The sequence below is a fragment of the Anguilla anguilla genome, chromosome 7 (genome assembly GCF_013347855.1).
Source record: "Anguilla anguilla isolate fAngAng1 chromosome 7, fAngAng1.pri, whole genome shotgun sequence".
NCBI classification, from domain to species: Eukaryota; Metazoa; Chordata; class Actinopteri; order Anguilliformes; family Anguillidae; genus Anguilla; species Anguilla anguilla.
The window spans coordinates 48,062,790-48,082,816 of NC_049207.1; the positions used below are offsets into that span (position 1 = coordinate 48,062,790).

A 20,027-nucleotide genomic window follows, 5' to 3' on the forward strand; every position below is an offset into this window, starting at 1 on the left:
GAAAGGGGTTTACTGCATTAATTTTATGATTGTAATGGGTTTCTGACCTCAATCTGCTCTAATCATCCTGGAGCCCCAGATAAAGATTATAGCAGTAAAAAAAACTATGCTTTTCAGCAGCAGGACTAATGCCAGGGAAGAGCGATTGTGCATGTGATCCCCCATTTTCTGCCTTTCTCTGTGTGACATTATTTCCACTGCCAGGTTCCAGTCCAGGTATATCACTTTACTGTTATACCAACAATACTGCTAGTTCCACATATGAAAATGAGGGAAATATAAAGATCATGTATTATTTTCATTTAGAAGCATCACATCGACAACATTTCATGTTGTTTTAAATGAGCCAATGGGAATGTGAGGTAGGGTGGGGTGTGGGTGGAGTAGGGGAGTGGTAGGGGGGTGCAGGGGACATCAGTGCCTGATTCCTGATGTCTCAGTTCCTCAGCAGTGCACTTGAAGAGACTCCCCCTCTCCTTCCCCTTTCAGCAGAAGAGAATTCACAAATTCAGAAGCGTCCAGTTATCTCTCGCCCCAACCCTCCTCCCACCCTGCACTCCCCACCCCTCACCCCCTCCTTCACATCTGGGGCCCCTCCCTGGGGCAACGAGGAACCGAACATATACCACCAGGCATCTCCTCAACCCCCCCTTAACCCTGACCCGACATAAACCCTAGGCCCCCCCTCAGTGTAGAGAGGATGAACAACAGCCCAGTAAGTAGGGACAGCTAAAAACAGGCTTTCTTTGTCCCCCCACGTCCCGTCTCCCCACCCCCTTACAAGACTCTGTTGGGGTACATGATTCGAGAACCATTCCAGCCTCCGTCTTAATATAAATAGAGGGGTGGGGTGGGGGGGGGGAATCACCATACCACAAAAGCACTTGAGTGGAGATTAGATGCCGTCGGCTGAAATTAGTCACTCTTCCTCATCTGAGTCACATTTTTCTTTAAAATTAACCTTATTTGGTTCTAATTTTACGCGTGATCCATTAAGATTTGATTAAAAAGTCCTGCAGGCCCATAAGGGTGAATGGCAGGGACCCTTAACCTATGGGAATCCTATACGGAGAACATAAAAAAACACCACGCCACTTCCAATCATCCTCACCCCCCACTCCAAAGGCACCACTCATGCTTAATGGTGTAATGCAGCACTGAAAAGTGCAATGCTGTCTTTGCTTTCCCAGAGGAGTGCAATAATTTCAGCTGGGTCATAATTCATAAAGGCCAGGATTCAATCTTCAAAATTAACTTATAAATAAAGTGTGTGTTTAACATTTATCTCATAAACACAGTTTTGTGTGTATCAGCAATGACTGAAATGAGCCTGCCAACTGCCAGATGCTTTCTCATTTATTTTTATAGAAATAAAGATGTACTTATGTGTAAGTGCATAAGTGTCAGCTAGTCAGTCAGTGTTGAAGTGTTAAAAACAAATGTTGATTGAATCCAGACTTGCGATTTATTCTGTTTACTTAAAAAATAAATTGAAATAATTGTTAAGGACCTTGAGTCTGTACATGAGCTCAGCATCGATATCTGAAAGCCTAAATGTAAATGATTCCGAATTCATTTAAATAGGGCTCCAGGGGGCAGGGCGGTATTACACTGGGGAGCCCATTGAAAGATGTACAGTGTGATGACTTTAAACAACATGTCAAGGGCTGCGGTGGCGACAAATGAGATGTTTCCTGACATTAATTTATCAGTCCTCACCCAGTCATGGTCATTTAATATGACCCTGACACAAACCAAAAGTGTTTCAGCTGTACAGCGAGAAAGAATAACAGAGAGAGAGAGAGACAGACAGAGAGATAGAGAGGGAGATAAAGAGACAGAGAGAAAGTGTGACACAGAGATGCACTTCCTCCTTACTTGCAAAAAATATTTACAAATGAGAAAAATATATCTCAAAAAATGATCCCTAATTACAAACACCTTTATTTGCCCATCAAAAGAAGAAAATATGCAACTGTATTTGGAGAAGGACCAACAGCCCCAACTGTGGCATACAACCTGAGGGACAGTGAGTGACAACCTACACCAAGCATATAAACATGCACATATTTATTGGCCACAATTTACTATTGTTGTTGTAGCTACTGGTATTATTGCAATTGTTACATGTTGTTACATTTAAATATTATATATTTAATATATAATATAATATATAATATTATTATTTTACATATTATTTACATGTATGCTTCGGCAATAATTACATTTGTATTTCCTGGCAATATCGCAACTTGAATTTGAATTTGAGTGAGAGACAGAGAGAAGTAAAGTGACAGAGGAATAGAGAGGGGAATAGAGAGAAGGAGAGAGAGACAGACAGAGAGAAAGTGAGAGGGGGGATAAAGGGAGAGAGGGAGAGAGACAGAGAGAGAGAGAGAAGGAGAGAAACAGAGAGAGAGAGCCCAGAGAAACTGTGTCAGTCTCCATTAGCCTCAGCCTCAAGCCGCGTGTGAAGCATTAATTACGCTCACCAGCTTGCCAACACTATCACCACTCAACCTCCACCACCAGCAAGAGTGCACGAACGCTCGGGCTAGCCAAAAAGCAGCGGCTAAGTACTGCACACTGCTATTCCCGCTGTGCGGGGACAGCCAGACTGGGCGGAACAGGACTGTACGCGCACAGGAAGTGGGAGGAAAATGGCAGGCCGGGCAGGCCGCACCCTCCCTGATGAATCATTCGCTCATTAACCAGAGTAAAGCCAGAATAAGAGACAGAAATCCCACAGCTACCACCATTATAATGGCTGAGAGTTCGAGGGATGTGTAGGCCCTCCTTATCCTGGTGTTTCCTAAGATGTCAGTGCAGGTGGTGTATATGAGTTAGGCACTGCTGAACATATTGATAGTGTGTTCAGTGGTAAATAAAGGTGAGAAGAACAGTTATCCACAAGCTGCACAAGAGTGGAAAGTGTCGGAGCCATCTTGAGGGTCAAGAGCAGGTCAAGGCTCCTCCTAATCACCGGTTTTAGACATCCAGCAAAGATCAAGGAAAGATGTTTCATGATAGCTTTAAATGTACTTCAGTAGCTACTACTTAAAGAGTGCCTTGCTATATTGTATGTATTATAATGTCATACACCAAAGTGGGGAAATATAACTTCATTATTTGAATTAGAAAACAGCTGATCATTTCCTTTAGGATTTCTGACAGTTGGGGAAGACAGATTGACCTTCCAGGTCCTGGCACATACATGAAAAAAACTGGCCCAACAATGTAATTCACCAGAGACTGTACTTCTCTCTTCACTTCTAAAGCCTAAAAAATGGCTGCTGAACACTGGGCTGCATTAGGTTCAAAAATGGCACGTAGAAAAGAAATGTAAGACAGCTCAAATAATGTCGAAAATGGGAGAAAAATGCCTGACACCGCAACTCTGTACAGGCCCATCATAAAATGTGTACTAACAGTAAAAGGTCACAGAGATACAATTTCTCAATACCTGAACCCCTAAACATGGGGTAGATCACTAACTGAACCCCTCAACATGGGGCACACAACTAAATGAACACTGAAACCCACTGAAAATTATTTTTGACAGAATTGCAGGCTTAACATTTTTATTCACATCTTGTTCTTGGGAACATTCAGCTCTCTTCGTATTTATTGATGAAATGAAGGAGCAATTAAATTTGTGGCTGTGGTTTAACTAATTATAAAACAAATAAAATTAACATGTGTTGTTGCCAGAAAAATGTATCAGTCATAAGCACACATAGCAAATAATCGATGTCCTCAGTGAATTAAACTTGCTTGGAAAAGTGAATTTATCACACAAAAAGGATGTGCTAATGAAGTCTCTTTTGTTGTCAAAACACATCTGTTTTTGAAAATGGGGGTGGGGTGGGTGGATATAAACAATATAAAATAGCAATAATACTGCAGTATCCTAACATAAACTGTAAGTGCTTGAGTGCTTCTAAAGTGGTTACTTCCTTAAAGAAAGCTGACAGACAACAGTCAACTAACATACAGAGCCTACAGTATAACAAGCCTCTATCATAAATTATGTAGGACTAATGCACTTGTTACATACTCATAAGCACACAACATAAAGACCCATTCAATTTTCACACCATATTAGCATTAGTAGCAACATCAAGCAGCCTAGTATGACTAGAATGTGGTCACTTCCATTACTTTAGATGTTTAGGATCTGACGCACAGTAATTAACAAAAGATCGTTTTGTTTATCCTGTGGGGCAATCCAGGGTGCGCGATCTTTACCACTTGTGTCATAAATTCTCGCGTCATGAAAGACTGCAACATCATCGCCACGACCACGGCCCCGGCCACATTCGAACGAGTCACAGAATACATAAAAAATAAATAATAAAAAGGAAAAAAACTAGGAAGAGAGGAGGGGTCACATTTTACAGAATAGTTAGCATACCTCCCTGCCTACTCTGGTACATAAGCGGCATTCATGCGGGGACTGCCGCCGCGTATCTCTTCTCCCACTTTATGGTCGGTTCCCATAACACCGAGCCGAGTTCAGGTCATCCCTACCACCCACCCTTCCCATTCACTGGATTAACACTGTACGGTGTTCATTTGACTCTAACAGAGTTTATGTACGAGCTGAAAAGGATAAACATTTAAAATGGAAACGGATGAGTCTGGACTGTTTTATTCATTCATTCATTCATTCATTTTCAACCAAGCTCAAATACACAATTTTACTGATTCTGAGGATGAATGTTCAGAATCTAAATAGTGTGAATCAGTGTGAATCTCAAGCACGTGATCGCCTCTGACTAATTAATTTCACTTTTGTGGTCAGGCGTTCGAATCAAGCAAAAATCAGACAATTCAGGCACTCCAGGACTAGGGTTGCTACCCTCCGGGGTGATACTATGAATACGTTCGGAATTTAAATTTTGTTTTAATTAGAAATTTATTTTGCCCTTTAAAAATATCCAGATATAAACAACCCCTTACACTTGAAAAATCAAGACCTTAGAATTAGACATAATATGATTTGTACACCGCATCCTGAGGGAAACTATAAAACCATCACAGATAAAGAGTTCAATATCAATATTGGCAACCATGAAGGAAACACTAGACTACAGAATTTATAGCTTTCATAAAACTGACCGTATTCTCGCAAGGATTCCCCTTTCAGTATTATGAATCCATTATTAATTTTGCTAGTTTGAATATGATAAATATGGAGGGCCTTTGACCTAATAGAGTGTGATGCGACGACTTCTGTCATCAGCAATAATAGCTTTTATAACACAAAATTAGGTATGATAAATCATTAACTAACAGTTAAAGTGAACCTCATCAGGGAAGATCATGACTCACACATGTTAAAACAACACAACTAGACGTCAGAATTATAAAAATGCTTATGGTATATCGATACACAATACACGAATGACAGAACACCAGGTAGCAACATGAAGTAGAAGCATAGCAAAAATAAAGACGAAATTTTAACTTTTATCATTCTATATCACAAAATGCTAGCAAGCGGGCACTCCTACAGACTACAGATTTGTATTGGAAAAAATAACCTAGCGGTGTGACAACCAGATAGACATCTGTGAATTCGTATTTTTCTATTCATGACGTTTCTCGACCAACTGTGACAACCGAATAAATGTTAAAATCAACGTAATTAGATATCGGCAATATATTTATATCGCGTTCAATATTTCCTGGCAACAGTTTATTTTCGCTCTATCCACATTAGGCCTTCATCTTTCCTTGCTGTCAGTAGTAAATAAGCCAGTCGGCACTCAGCAAGAAATCATGAAAGGAATATAGATGGATTGTGGACCACAATAAAAGAAATTGCGGACTACAACATAGACAAGTGTATAGATAAACAAACACATATAGGACGAGACCGTTCGTGAATGACAAATATTGGTATTTTTCACTGTGTTAATCGCTGCGGCACATTTGCACCTGCTTCCGTTATCGCCCACTGATGAAGAAAATTGAATTGTTTTCATTTAGCCTACATTCGCAGCACCGTGAAATTTCAGTTCTTCCCCCGGCCCATCCAATTACACCTGGCTGGCAAGCACAAACATCCACCACACCATTGTTTGTCACTGGAAAAGGCACAGCCTGTAGCCCCTCTACATAGCAACGCTACTGCACCAAATGCGCATTTTTCCTTTCGGGGGAAATCAACACAACCCCGCTCGTAGCAAAATAAAGCGCCACACTGGCAAGAAATTGTAGAATCCATCCATTTTGAGGCGCTTCGCGACGAATAAACGGAGCGAAATAAACTCACCGTTAAGCAGAAACTGCGAGGGATGCTTATTTTCTCCACCAGGTAAAAAGAATCGGATGCTTTCCTGGTGCTAGACCCCTTCCAAGCGGCGTTCACGCTGTCTCCGGTCCTCTCCCACCAGCTCCCAGCCTAAACCAGCAAACGCCGCCTTTTGCGCACGCTCCGTTCGTGTACTACTGCAGCGCGCGGCTTGCGGCTTGATGAGATGGGATGGTGGCTGCGATGATCTGGTCCTTCTACCACAAGCGTATCAAAAATATGCAACGTCCCTCTCTCTCTCTCTCTCTCGCTCTCTCTCTCTCTCTCTCTCTCTCTCCCTCTCTCTGTCTTTCTCTCTCACACACACACACACTTCGTGTCACCAATCTGGTACAACGCCAGTTTTGCAGTCTTTAAATGACCACGCCAGTTTTACTAATTAACCTTATCTATCATCTGTAAATTATGTTCGAAAACACATAGGCTATTCCATAAAATATCCATAGAAGGGAATAATGTGTTAAGGATTTCATTGTGGAAGCTTTTTTTCTCAGCCTCTCGAAATTATAGTTGTTGCCCTCTTTCCATGGGCTACAACTCTCGCGCATCATCACACTGTAATGCACGACTTTATATTTTTGGACGATTCTGTTGCAACCATTGCAGTTCGTTATTTGCGTCCAGAGACTGATTTCCACCAATAATCACTTAAAGAAGACGGGTGGCACGGTCACGCGCCTGCCAAACTATCATCTCCCTGATTCGGGCGCAAGATTCCCAGGCACGTGCCGCCATCGTGGGAGGAGGGGTGGTGGCGGGGCTCTGATACAAACTGCACCACCGGGGGCCACCACCACCGCCAGCGGCTGTATGCAGTTAGCTCATTCCGCGTTTCCTCGTGAAGTATTCACCCAAAACCCACAATTTTTTCCCTTCTATATTTAGCCGATCGTATCTAATTGCTCCTGCATAGGAACCTTATTGGGTGGAGTCAGGAAGGAAGGGCAGATGCTGAAACAAATTAGATGCGTGGGGGTCCCCAGGGAGTTCCCAGGAGACAGACATGTAGATGTACTTTAACCTAAATTACACTGCAACTGTCAGAGTGTGTCTGCGGGGACAAATGGGAGTTAGTTAAGTGTGTCTCTCCCTTGATACCATATCATTATTTTGGAGCTGGGGAATGTATGTCTGTACAAGACTGGTTGTAACATTGTAATCTCAAATAATCTCAGTACTGGGAAAAGCCCATTATTGGGTAGGGGGTCAAAGTGTGTTTGACAAAAACAATGTGTATATTTTGCTGTTGCAATTATTATTGATTACACATTGAAGCCTGGTGGCAGGTGGTGGTCAGACTGTGCTGAAGCCTGAATTGGGGTGTGTGAAAAAAACGAGTCATTTTTCAAATTGTGGTGGTATGTGGGATGGCGGTTTATCTTTACAATTCGAAATAAATTTTTTGACCACGGCATCCCCCAAAGAATAACGAGACACTATGCTGAACATCAGAAACACACAGAGGTGCTCACAGGAAGTGCAAGAGACTGAAGAACTGTCTCAAAATGAGAATGTTTCACACAGCGATGTAAATGTATATGTTTTATTATGTGCTTTAATGAGATGTTCTGCTGTCTTATTCAGCCTTAATAAAATCCATGAATCTATTTCAGGCCTCCTCTGTGGACAGGTTAAAATTAACTCAACGAAATGGCAGCATTATTAAAATGCTAATATTTCAATACTATTTCAAAAAATCATTTCATAATCACGTAATTTAAAAGAAAGCGGCAAGAGGGAACTTCACAGAAATGAGACCAGGGAAACACAGCAAACAAACAGACAAATGTGGACACATCACAGGCAAAGATGAAATATATTACTCACAGATAAAACACATAGAGAAGGCATCCAATAGGAATAAATCAGGAAGTACAGAAACATTGTATTTAAAGAGCATAAGACATTAAAGTATATGATAAATAGGCTACATGCAAAATGCATTTACATTTTATTGTAGATTAAAACATAAAAAATATATATTTTTTATTTCATGTACTCTCGTTTATGTAATATATTCATATAATACATAAAATAATGAATAAATTGTGAGTACATGATGAGATCAGTACATGCTCCTGCATGTTGTATTCCTGCCTCTTGCCCAATGCATGCTGGCTACCCCTCGCGACCCTGCCCAGGATCAGCGGGTATAGTTAATGGATGGATGGATGAAATTTCAGGGTATTCTCAGTGTGAAAGCGAGTTCCAATCAGTAACAGCACAGATGTTCCATTATTGACATTTAAAAAATGCTCTTGTCCAGAGCAACTAATACAACATTTTTACACCCACCTACACTGAAGCAATTCAGTTTAATGAGTTTAAGCGCATTTCTCAAGGGTGCAATAGCAGCCTGGGAATTGAACCCGCAACCTTTGTTCTCTAACCAGCCCAGGTCTCTAGCCATTATATTACACTTACACTGCCTGTGGACAGCCAGGACTAGCCCATGTCAGTCCACTCTCTGCTCATCCCATCCAAATCAAACTAGGCTGATTCCATTTCAGGAGATACAGGTACATGCATTATCTGGTTAAACAGCATATCATAGTGTACAGCGCATTCACCAAGTCGTTTAACAAATTGAAAGACATTGCTTTTTGAAACATTTTAAGGATGGCAATATGCACAACAAGCCTTAATAGAGGGGGAGAGCAGTGGGACAGGAGATAAGAGTCTACAGCATTTTGAGAGGGATTTTATAATGAGCACAGCGACTGTCCATCAGACAGGTTCAAAGCCTATCTCTGGGCTGCCTCTGAAAACCAATTAAGGGCCTAACGAAAGAGGACATTGGCAGATATAGATATATCAGGAGCATGATTGAACACCTGGAGTGTGTATACTTATATAACCCTTGTGAGTATTACCGTTGACAGGAATAGTCTTGCCATCCTGGGGCTCAGTGTAAATTATGTGATGGAAAACAATATAAAGAATAAAGTAAAATAATACAAATCTCAAAAAAGGTTAGAAAACAAATTGTATGTAAAAAAATAAAATAAAAATTGTTGACATGCGAACAAATGAAACCCAGAAGAGATTTTGAAAGAGTAAGCCATAAACAACATCAGAAAAACAAATACCTGCCTCAGCAGTAGTCAAATATTAGTTATTCACAGATCATTTAACATAATATATATTATACAAAATGATATCATTGCATTATTACCCAGTAATATGATAGCTATTAATGTAATGATGATTGGAGCTAAGTGGTCCCCAGCTATTCTCTGTCATTAGAATTCCTTCCATCATTGTCTTTGCTGTAAGCGCTGTAAAGTACAGTTTAGAATAGGAATGAATCATTCTGATGGGGTCACCCCATGGGCTGGTGCAGGGGTGCAGTCTGGAGAACCTCAGGGTTTGAGTTCGGCCCTGTCTGGACCTCTGCCTTTGGGTATGAGCTGGGGTTGTTCTCCCAGTAAAGAGACAAGCTGCCCAGGTTAAGTGGTGTCTCCACATAGTCCCCTGACAACATGCACATGTGTGCGTGTGTGTGTGTTTGTGTGTGTGTGTGTGTGTGGGAGAGGGTGTTAGAATGTGTGTACCTGTATGTACAGCATATGTGTGTGTTTCAGTGTTACCCTCGACGGGACAATAGGAATAGATCAATGGAGTGGAATATTCCCAGTGGAATATTAAACCAATGGTGGCAATACTACTGCAGAAAATTCACATATCATTGCTTCCCCGGGGATCAAAAGACGCCTCATTTTCATTCATGAGCACAGGAAGACCTATGCACCCCACAAAACACCCTCCCCCACATCCACTGGCAAGGTTTTACTGCTCAAAGCACCGAGACAGCACCATAGTTTGTAGGGGCAAAAAAAGCAATACACTGCTCAAAGCAGCTCAATGAGGGTCACAGACTAGAATTCTACTCTTACTAAAACTGCTGCTAGATCCTTTAATTCATGTACAAAAGGCATTGTGTAAATTATGCAATTTCAAATGTATCATTTCATGGTTGGTATTCTGCTGTGGGTGTTGTTTAATCTCTCTTTATAGGTGGTAATACTTATTGTGTTCTGAGATGGAGCTTTACTGGCAAAAAGAATAAATACGGATAACAATGATTTCATCATTGACAAGGAGAACAAAAACAGATAACAAAATATGTAATGACAAGCCAACTGTTTCACTGACGAGCAGAATGAACACTAATAACAGCCACATGATTAACAAATGACACATTTCACTGACAAACCGTCAAATTCAGTGGCGACCAGAAGACATGATTTTCCATTGATAACAAGATGGAAGCCTGATAATGATTTCACAGTCAAAGAGAATGAACGCTGATGACAATTTCAGGTTCAATTCTCACCTGACCGTTCTGGTTTTTCGTGTGATTGACAAAGTCTTAGTTAATGAGGTGGCCTGTTTGATGGCCGGTATAATAGTGGGAGAGAGCAGTGGGACTTGAGATAAGAGTCAACAGCATTTTGAGAGGGATTTTATAATGAGCACAGCGACTGTCCATCAGACAGGTTCAAAGCCTATCTCTGGGCTGCCTCTGAAAACCAATTAAGAGCCTAACGAGAGAGGACACTGGCAGATACAGATATATCAGACACACGATTGAACTTCGGACACCCGGCCGGAACATAAATACTTACGTAAGCGTGCCTGAATTGAAGCCTGTTCACCAAGTAATTAGAAGAAAGTGAAGCGCCTCTTATTACGAGCGGAATAGTAGAAACAGAATGCTAAATTGATCGTTGAAGAGGAACAGCGTGTGATATATCAACAGTGTTGGGGAGTGGCTTACGTTTTGCAGCAGTTTGGTGGTAGTTCAACTACATTTAATTCTGTGTAGTGGTTGTGGTAGTTAATTCTTTTGTTGTCATTTTGAGGTGTAGTTAACTACAGGATCTACCAATTACTTTTGGTCCCAAATAAAAAAAATTCAAAGCCTTTTGGCCAAATATAATCTCCTCTTTATCTTTTTTCTCTAATCCTGGTTGGTGAGAAGAACTCCACTCCACTCCATCAATGGTCAACTGCCAATTGCCACAGATTGCTGGTTCTCCCCATGTGTAAAAAGAAGGTATTGTTCACATGTACATCATGTCTAGAAACATGATTTATTTTTATTTTTTTACGAAATAGTTTGAACTTCATTTGTTTAGCAACTGCAGTTTTTCAACCTACAGTTCCCTTTGGGTAGCTTTGCAGTAGTTCAACTAGGCCTATAAGTAATTGGTAGTTTGTGCAACTACGCATTCACAGTAGGTTCCCCAACACTGTAGCTCAGAGTATTTTGCGACTGGAAATCGATCAAAATGAGAGTGGTACGTGAACTGGGGAATATATGTTCCAAAGAGCGAATGAAAACTGCTTTCATCCAGCTCTCTGGGAAATGGCAGCAATAAATTGTCATTTTTTAAACCGGTCCTGGGTCAAGTTCATATTTAAAATGCAGTAATGCTTAATGTTGGTATAACTGGAAAACACACCTCCAGATCCTATGAATTGTCAATTAAACTTGTTGTGAATGAGCACTGTCATGAATGAAAAAAAGAGTTTTGTTATGAATAGTGGTGAAAATGTATGTTTCAAACAGAGCATATTATATTGACTTATTACTACGGGGCAAAAAGGCAATTCGATTTCCTTTCATAATCCAAATTAGTAATAATAATAATAATAATAATAAAATAAAATAAAAACTGAAATAGAACTTCAGGTGGTAAACCATAAAATGTGAAATTAGCAATTAGCAGCCATTCAGTGTGTTTAATTTTACCAAACAATGTCTCGTATCATTTTAACTAGCAGTGTTGCAGAATGTGGATTGCGCAAATCTGCTGTTGCTAAGGAACAATTATGCGAAACAAGCCCATTGAATTCCCCAACTGTGAATAGCCATCCAGCTTTGCATTATTATTCTCTGTACAAGGTGTACAGGCCCACCGCACAGACTCAATTAACCTTTACAGAAGAGCCCAAGTTCACTCTGAATGCAATATGCCTTGTCCTAAAAATGTCTCGTGTTAAATTAATTCAGTTTTTACATTTTTGTAACTGAACGTCAAACCGTTGGAACACCGGAGGAATTTGCTGTACGAAGCGATCCGTCATAAGGCAGCGGTATTTCCCTGATGTCAGCGGGCCACGCTAGCTCTTGTCTAGACCGTTCGCGCTCTCGGTCAGCCCCGCGACAGCACGGCGCAGCTCTCCGTCCTCCTTCGCGTCTGCTCGCCGGATTCTTCGAGTATTTGCGCTTTCTGTCGGAGCAAACAGAATACTCTAAATGCCACCGTGGATGACAACTAGGCTATTCAGTCTTGACAGCAAAAATAATTGCCCGGCAACCTATGGAGTCATGGCGACGGCGCAAACACTCGGTGGAAATGCCAAATGTGAATCTGCAGCAGATTCCTAGAATCATAACAATTTTCCAATTTTTCCAGCTGGTGTGACTGATACGTTCCTGAATACATTGTCTTCTGCTTTTTGATCAGCAATATGATTGACATCTTAACAAGATACCTTTGTTCAAACAATTATTGGATATACAATGCATAGACATGAATTTACAAACAGACATTTGACAATTGTTTGGATCCTATACAATTTTATCCCACTCATGGCCTTAATGGAGTTCACTGGCTTTTTTTTTGGTCTCAAAAACAATAGCCAGTAAACAACAGGATTAACAAATATGATAAGTGATTGTGTGAGAGATAAGTCTGAGATGGCTGTTATTCGTCAAAAATTAAAATAATAAATAAGGATGAGGTTTGCTGTATTTGTAAGCACAATGTGAAAAAATAGGAAGCTCTGGTATTTTACTTTGAACACACATAAAGGCTAAACACATGCACATAATCTGAAATCGCCCCCACAAAAATGTGGCTAGCACAGCCTTGCACAGAAAAGCCCAGGAGTGATATCAGTCCCATCAGTCCCACTGCAGCAGTAGAGCCAGCAGTAGTGACAGAAATGATCCTTTGAGGATTTTCCACTGCACTTTCCTGAGAGAGAGAGAGAGAGAGAGAGGGAGGGGGGTGGGGGTTAGGGAAAGGGAAAGAGGGAAAGAGTATCTCTGCCAGCAGGATTAAAACAACGCCAAGTGTAAATCCTAGAGTTAGGGGTTCAAAACCCAGAACAGATGTGCACATATGTGTCACACTACATAATGTATTTCATTAATAAACAATTTTACAGAGAAAGGACTTACCCTTTGTGTGAGTGTTTATCTGTGTGTGCGTGCATTTGTGTGTGTGTGTGAGGGTACCTTACAGAGGTCTGCAGCTCCTGTTCTGGGGAGCTCACCTCACCTGGTCTCTCTGGTCTGAATCGGTGGCTGATTTTTAGGCGAAAACAAAAGCCAGCAGAAGCTGTGGCTCTCCAGGACTAGGGTTTCAGAGCCCTGTACTAGAGAGCAGGGCGGGACTGGCCGATTTACAGCGCTTTGTGTTGATGTGCATTGATGGCAGTGAGGACATATGGAACTGTAACGCAAGGGGGTATTTTAACATTGCCCCCATCCCATCACCCACTTTAGGTTTCAATGCATTGGCTGTCCAACACCCTACAACAGGACAGTAGGTCTTAGGTCTGGTGGCATTATGGATCTATAAGAAGCTGCTGATCCTGCACTCAAGTAAAAATACCCTGGGTGTGCACACAAACACAACTACCTATACAAAATAATATTTTTAAAGCAGGCTACAACTGCTAACATCTATACAAATGTTGATCTGACGATCTCTCTTTTTTTTTGTGTATGTCCTACCAATTACAGAATCGAAACCGGTAACAGCTTGGCAAGTTATTTGCAATCTTTAATTTGCCAACGGTGACGAGGACGCCGGAAAATGAGGGAGCCCCAGGAGGGGTACTGGCGGGATCAAAGAGGGGTACTGGGCCTCATTAGGGAGAGGCAGAGCAGGAGGCCGGGGCCCCCGCTCCAACAGAGCCCCAGCGATCGGGTGGGGGTGGGGTAGAATTATAATTTGGCAAGAAATACATTTGTGATTATTGCCAAAGCATACAGCAGTGCTACTACAACATACGTAATGTGAAAATAGCAATAATAATCATCTTCATCATCATCATCATCATCATCATTTCCTCTGTCAAATAAGAAATTTAACACGATGCCACAACAAGAGCTCTGTTAAGGGCTTTCCCTACAAACTGCACCTCCTGATAATTCTGTCGTAAAGTGTCTGGTATCCTCACGGGGGTGCTGGTCAGATAATGAATGACGGGACCCTCCCGGGCTTCACACAAAGAAATCCCCAGATCTTGAATTGTCCAGCTGCTGAATAAGACCGCCAGCAGTGAAGCACCTTTAAAGGCTTAAAGACAAGAACAAGTCCTTTCAAAGGAGGAGGCGCATTCGCCATCGCAAGAAGAGCCATGTATTTGTAAATATATACAATTATTTCCCCCCCACCTTTGAACACTGGAGGCAAGACCATTTTTTTAAAGCATTGAGCTCAAACCGCACGCTAAATTCATCCTTCATCACAAAAGAGGGAACTCGCGTGACATTCCGAGCTGCATCCCACAACAAAAACGGCGGTTCCCTTTTCAGAGCGGGATATCAGTCCTTTTACAGTAACGTCTGAAGGATTTACGGCCCGTCTTTTGATCAGGGGCCGTAAAACCTTCAGCAGGAATAAGCAGTTAAGTGCGCTGTGGAGCTCCAAGGCTGGACTTACAGAAAAGGCAGCAGGAGGAATTTCCGCCCGCTAAACATTAGCGCGCGGTAAGTGCTGAGACAGCTCGGCACGTTTCATATGATAATACGCGCCACAGTCTCCGCTAGCTAGAGAAATGCACCATGGGAGGAAGCTAACAGGGTTTAGTCCTAATGGAGAAGCCATGAGGAGGAGTCTGCTCGACCCTGAGGAGGCCGTCGATACAATTAAACCGCTGCAGCATTTAGCCTTCATCATCTGACTCGTTCGTCTTCTCGTGGGAGCCTAGATTTGTGCATTTAGTACTGAGCCATCGCTATATGAAAACAGCTTTCCAAGATCAATAAATAGCACATCTGATGCTATTACGGAATGTCATATGAGATGGTATTGTAGAAAGGTATGCATGATGCTGTTGAATGATGGTAGATCAGATGCTATTGTGTTTTGATCTGTAATTTCCCAAGAATTAAACATACAAGAACTTATGGGAAAGCTGAGATACCTGCAGCTCAGTTAAGCCTCTTTTTGTCTTGATTATAGCCTTGGTCGGCGAGAGAATTTGAAATATCCAAACCAGAAACAAGTTTCAAGTAACCAGTGTCTGCTCTTGAGTGCAAAGTCATTTGTGTTAAGGGATTCTTTCATGTGATGAATTATTCAGTACTGATCCACAGAAGTCATTTTCTCACTCGGAACTACAGCTGAAACAAACAAACAAGCCCCTCCCACCTCGGACGGGACTGGCCTACTGTGACCCGCTGGCTAGGCGCTTAGCTCGAGCGATGCCATCCATGGGGACGGACAGCCCCAACCTTGGCATCTTTCCCTATTTAGTCATTTGAGGATGTTTTTTATTCCCCTCCATTTTGGCTCTGGAGGGGCTACGCTTGGCCAGCGGCCCACCACCAGCTCTTCACACAAGGATTACAAGCCGGGACATATTTGGACTTGGGTTTTAAATTCGAAACAATGGCCTGTTTAGGAAAATCTGTGTGAGCGAGCTAGCATCCACCCCCACCACCACCACCACCACCCCAGCTCACCCCACAATCCCTGATCCAAGCTGTCAAACACTCAGCATGGTGCGTGTCAAAGGTCACTTCCACTCACTGGGAATCCGGAGCTTAAGCCCATCCCCACTTAAACGTGTACTTTCAATTTGTAAAAAAAAAAAAAAAAAGGCAAACCACAGAGGTTAAAATATCCTTAAAAAGCTAAAGGTCAACCACCTCCCTGCTTTTCTGTGATCACCATTGCTGAGATTGACTCTGAATTACGCTGATTCGATCATACAGCTCTCGTCCAATGGAAAAGGCTTATTTTGAACTGAAATCATATTCGAACTGTTAGTTTTTGTATGTGCCTCTGTAACAACCACAATGCTCCGGGTTCGAAGGAATGGCACCGCTATAAATCGAAATAACGGCTTTCACACCCCGGGTTAGTTGCTCCTCTTAGACTGCTAATAGTTCTAAGCTTCGGGCGTTCACGGCTAGGTCACCAATTAGCCACTGGGATTCTCCGGTACCGTGATTAACCCCAGTCTTTTTCGCCTCGTTAAGTGAGCTACTGTGCTCAAGGGTCTGCAATTAAAACTGCACACCACATCAATAAAAACATTACCAAATGAATGCCACCAGAGGGCTGCACCTATGGAGAGAACTACAAAAGCACTTGCCCTTCCAATATCTTTTGTTGGAGTAGCTTTCAACTGATGGAATTCGGCCAATCAATTGCACTTTACTTGAACCGCAAATAAATGCAAGCAACCATGTTTTTAAAGGCAAACATGTTGCTCATCACATACACATATTATATATCTGTAGATTGGTCAATAAACAGGAAGTGCAAAATGTGATTCACCCCTGCACTATTTTTGCTCCTTAGATCTGGCCCCCATTAATAAAGCTGTTGGAGAGCCCTGCACTAAACACTCTGGACAAGGAGGAACCTGTCCCTTCAGAGATGGGCTTGGCACCGAGACAGCAAGAGGTCCGCTACGCTGTGAGTCTGATTTAGGAACCCGGTTCTGATAAAGATTAACTGGAATCCTGTTGCGTAAATTTGGCTGTGTCTGACGCCCAGCTCACCACATAAATAAGGCATTAAGAATGCCAGGGATGTGGCTTTCCTTGCATTCCATCTCAATTATTTGTGTACAAATAAAGAGTAAATGTATAGCGCAACACAAACAGATAGGCTTGTTCTTGTGTGTTTCTTAAAGATTTCAAATACCAGTACGGAAACTGGCTGTCTTGGCCCAAGTTAAATGCTTCCTGTCGGATGCATAAGTTATCCTCAGCTAGTTCACTTAAAACACTCCAGTAAACATGGGTGATTTAGGAGTGATTTAGTCTGTATAAACATCTGCTCTGAGTACAGTCTGAGCCCTATGGTCTAGGCCAGGTGTGTCCAATCTTATCCATTAAGGGCTGGTATGGGTGCAGGTTTCTGTTTTAGCCTAGCACTAAGACACGTGATTCTACTTCTCAAGTTCTTTACTGAAGACCATGATTAGTTAATTAGTTGAATTAAGTGTTGTAGTGCTGGGCTAGAACAAAAAACCTGCATCCACACCAACCCTAGGATTGGACACTGCTGGGCGTAGATCTCAAATCCAGCCCAAGATGGTGACAGTGGGCTTGTTCCAATTGCTTATTTTCACTCCTTGTATCCTTTCCTTGTGTCCTTTCCTCACTCCTTAGCCACTCCCAATAGAGGATGCAGTGAAAGGATGCAAGGAAAGGACATGAGGATAGAGATGTAATAGGAAAATGGAACATCCGTGTTCACTCAAGCGTCAGTTTGAAACCACAGGAACTACAGATGTGGCAGATGAGGAGAGGTGGATTTTGGTGCATTTCAGCACTAGTGATTCATTGGAAAAATAATCCACACGCCATGTTGTCAAGGCCTCAATTGGCTTCAGGCTTTAGGTCCAGCTTAGAACTGGAACACCTAATTCAACGAATCAAAATGAATTAGTTGAATAGTGGAATCAGGTGTTTTTCTGAAAGCTCAGGTTCAGACACAGAACTCCTTGTGCAGGTAAGGTTGTTGAGTGGAGGCATGAGGAAAGGTGTAGTGCAACCATTGAGGACAATATTTGGTGAAAAATCTACAATAAAATTTTCACAGACCAATTACAGTGCAGAAATGAAAAGAAGCCATAAAAGAGTGTTTCCTTTCATACTTTCACTCTTCTCTATCTCTCTCTCTCTCTCTCTCTCTATGGCCCGAGGCCTGTGGCCACAGCCTGGATCATTGTCCTGACAAATGGAGGTCCCTCCATCCCTCATTATATAATTACACCGACCGGTTCCCCTCCCTGACCTTTGACCCCTGAGGTCGGAAGGGCCTTAATGAGGTTCAAGTTCCCCCGCCATCTCGGGCGGCGAACGGAGGCGCGCGGTGCTTACAGACGCCATCTGTGTGAGGGGAAATTGCTAACGCTGCCCCCAGGCCAGGAGAGCGTCTGAGCTGGCTGTGCCGCCCTTCGTCCTCCCCTTCTTCCTCTCCTTCCCACCTCAGAATGAACGACAGACTCATGAATCACTCGCTTCCGCGCCCGAGTCCTCCCCCCACCTGCTCAAATAAAAGAGGAGGGAAAACAAATATCGAGCTAGCGCCATAATGTCGTTTTTTATTTAGGAATGCAAGAAATCCATTTCAAAGCAATGGCAGAATAGAATGCAATGTAATGTGCTCCTGTTCTCTTTCGGGTCTGGAACACATGTTAATGTTCATTTCCATTTCACAGGCACTGAGAAGATTTCCTGTGCAGGATCTGCATCACAGGAGGTTTTCACAATTATCAGTAGATTTGCATTAATTAGCTGTGTGCATATACAATAAGTACACAGACACAGACACAGAATGCATAAGCCTCACTCTGCACAATAACTAATCATTGAATTCATGCAAGAAGTATGTAATATAAAGATCTCTCTCTCTCTCTCTCTGTGAACATAACTTTGACAGCTCTGAAAATGGCTCAATAAGGAATTTCTTTTTTTTTGCTCAAAGAAGACCTCATCTCACACTGTACCAGCTGTCAGAGAGAGAGAGTGACACTCTCCTCCACGGTGTGTAATCAGCCAGCAGACAGGTCTAATCCCTGCTGGAAGAAAGGGCTGCTGCCCCCTCTCTGCTGGGGGGTGAGGGGGCTGAGGGGGGTGGAGGGGAGGAGAGGCGAGGGGGGGCACGAACAGGGCCAGATTCCTCAAATACAGTCCAATGAAAGGTACAAATCTCAAGGGATGAATGAGATGTGTGCTGCCTGCTGGAGAGGGATCTGGAATCTGTTCCTAAAATCTGTTAACTTGCCCTCTAGGGGCGCTAGTTATTTACTATATTTGTGAAAATGCAGCAGAGACAAATGCTTCAGATTTCCTTATGACACATCTTTACTTTTTGTCCTTTCCACAGTCATGTCAATGTGTGCACTCTCAAACAAGCAGCAAGTTCTCACAACTTTTAAATGACAGTTCACTAAAAATGTTAAATACAGCCTACCCCTTTTGAAAAACAAAAATAAAGGAATCTGCTGAAATCTCTTTCCTATGGACAAGAGCTCCTCCTACAGGGAACAGATTTGGGCACCACACCTGTTGCCCCGCCTCCACTGTTGCCTGGCACCCTGAGCTATGCAAGCGTGCATGTACCCCTGAGCATAAAGGGATGCCACAACCAGCTTTCCTTTAGAGCCTGTGCCCGCCACTGTGACTGCAAACTGCAAACACCCTGCTTCCCCAATGGATCAAAGCCAAACAGCTACATTAGCATTTTAATCACCCAAATGAAAGAATATTACTTCATATCTTAAAAGGGGGGGGGGGGGGGGCACGTGTACTTAGAGATAGAGAGTACTTTCACTATTCATGAGGTACGTTAAGCAGCCTTGAAGTGCCATATAAGCCTTCTGGGGTTAGGCACTGTTTTTTTACTTAAGAGGTAAAATAGTTTTTAGTCTTTAGAGGACACATTCAGAAATAATCTCTGTGCAGCTTTAAAGGAAACAGGGCTTTTTTTTATAAGAG

The 20,027-nt window shown here is 42.3% G+C and overlaps 1 protein-coding gene across 12 annotated transcripts in view; it reads right to left on the bottom strand.

The window, feature by feature from the left end:
- LOC118232405 (neuronal cell adhesion molecule-like) overlaps positions 1-6,566 on the bottom strand; it is a 76,856-nt gene extending 70,290 nt beyond the window's left edge. For 9 of the 12 annotated variants that reach the window (XM_035427373.1, XM_035427378.1, XM_035427383.1 and 6 more), the window contains exon 1: positions 6,281-6,565. The gene's annotated coding sequence lies outside the window, so the exon portion shown is untranslated. Of the gene's footprint in view, positions 1-6,280 lie in introns of all 12 variants that reach the window. The other 3 variants (XM_035427374.1, XM_035427375.1, XM_035427380.1) reach the window with 1 other exon arrangement.
- Between the last annotated feature and the right edge of the window lie 13,461 nt (positions 6,567-20,027).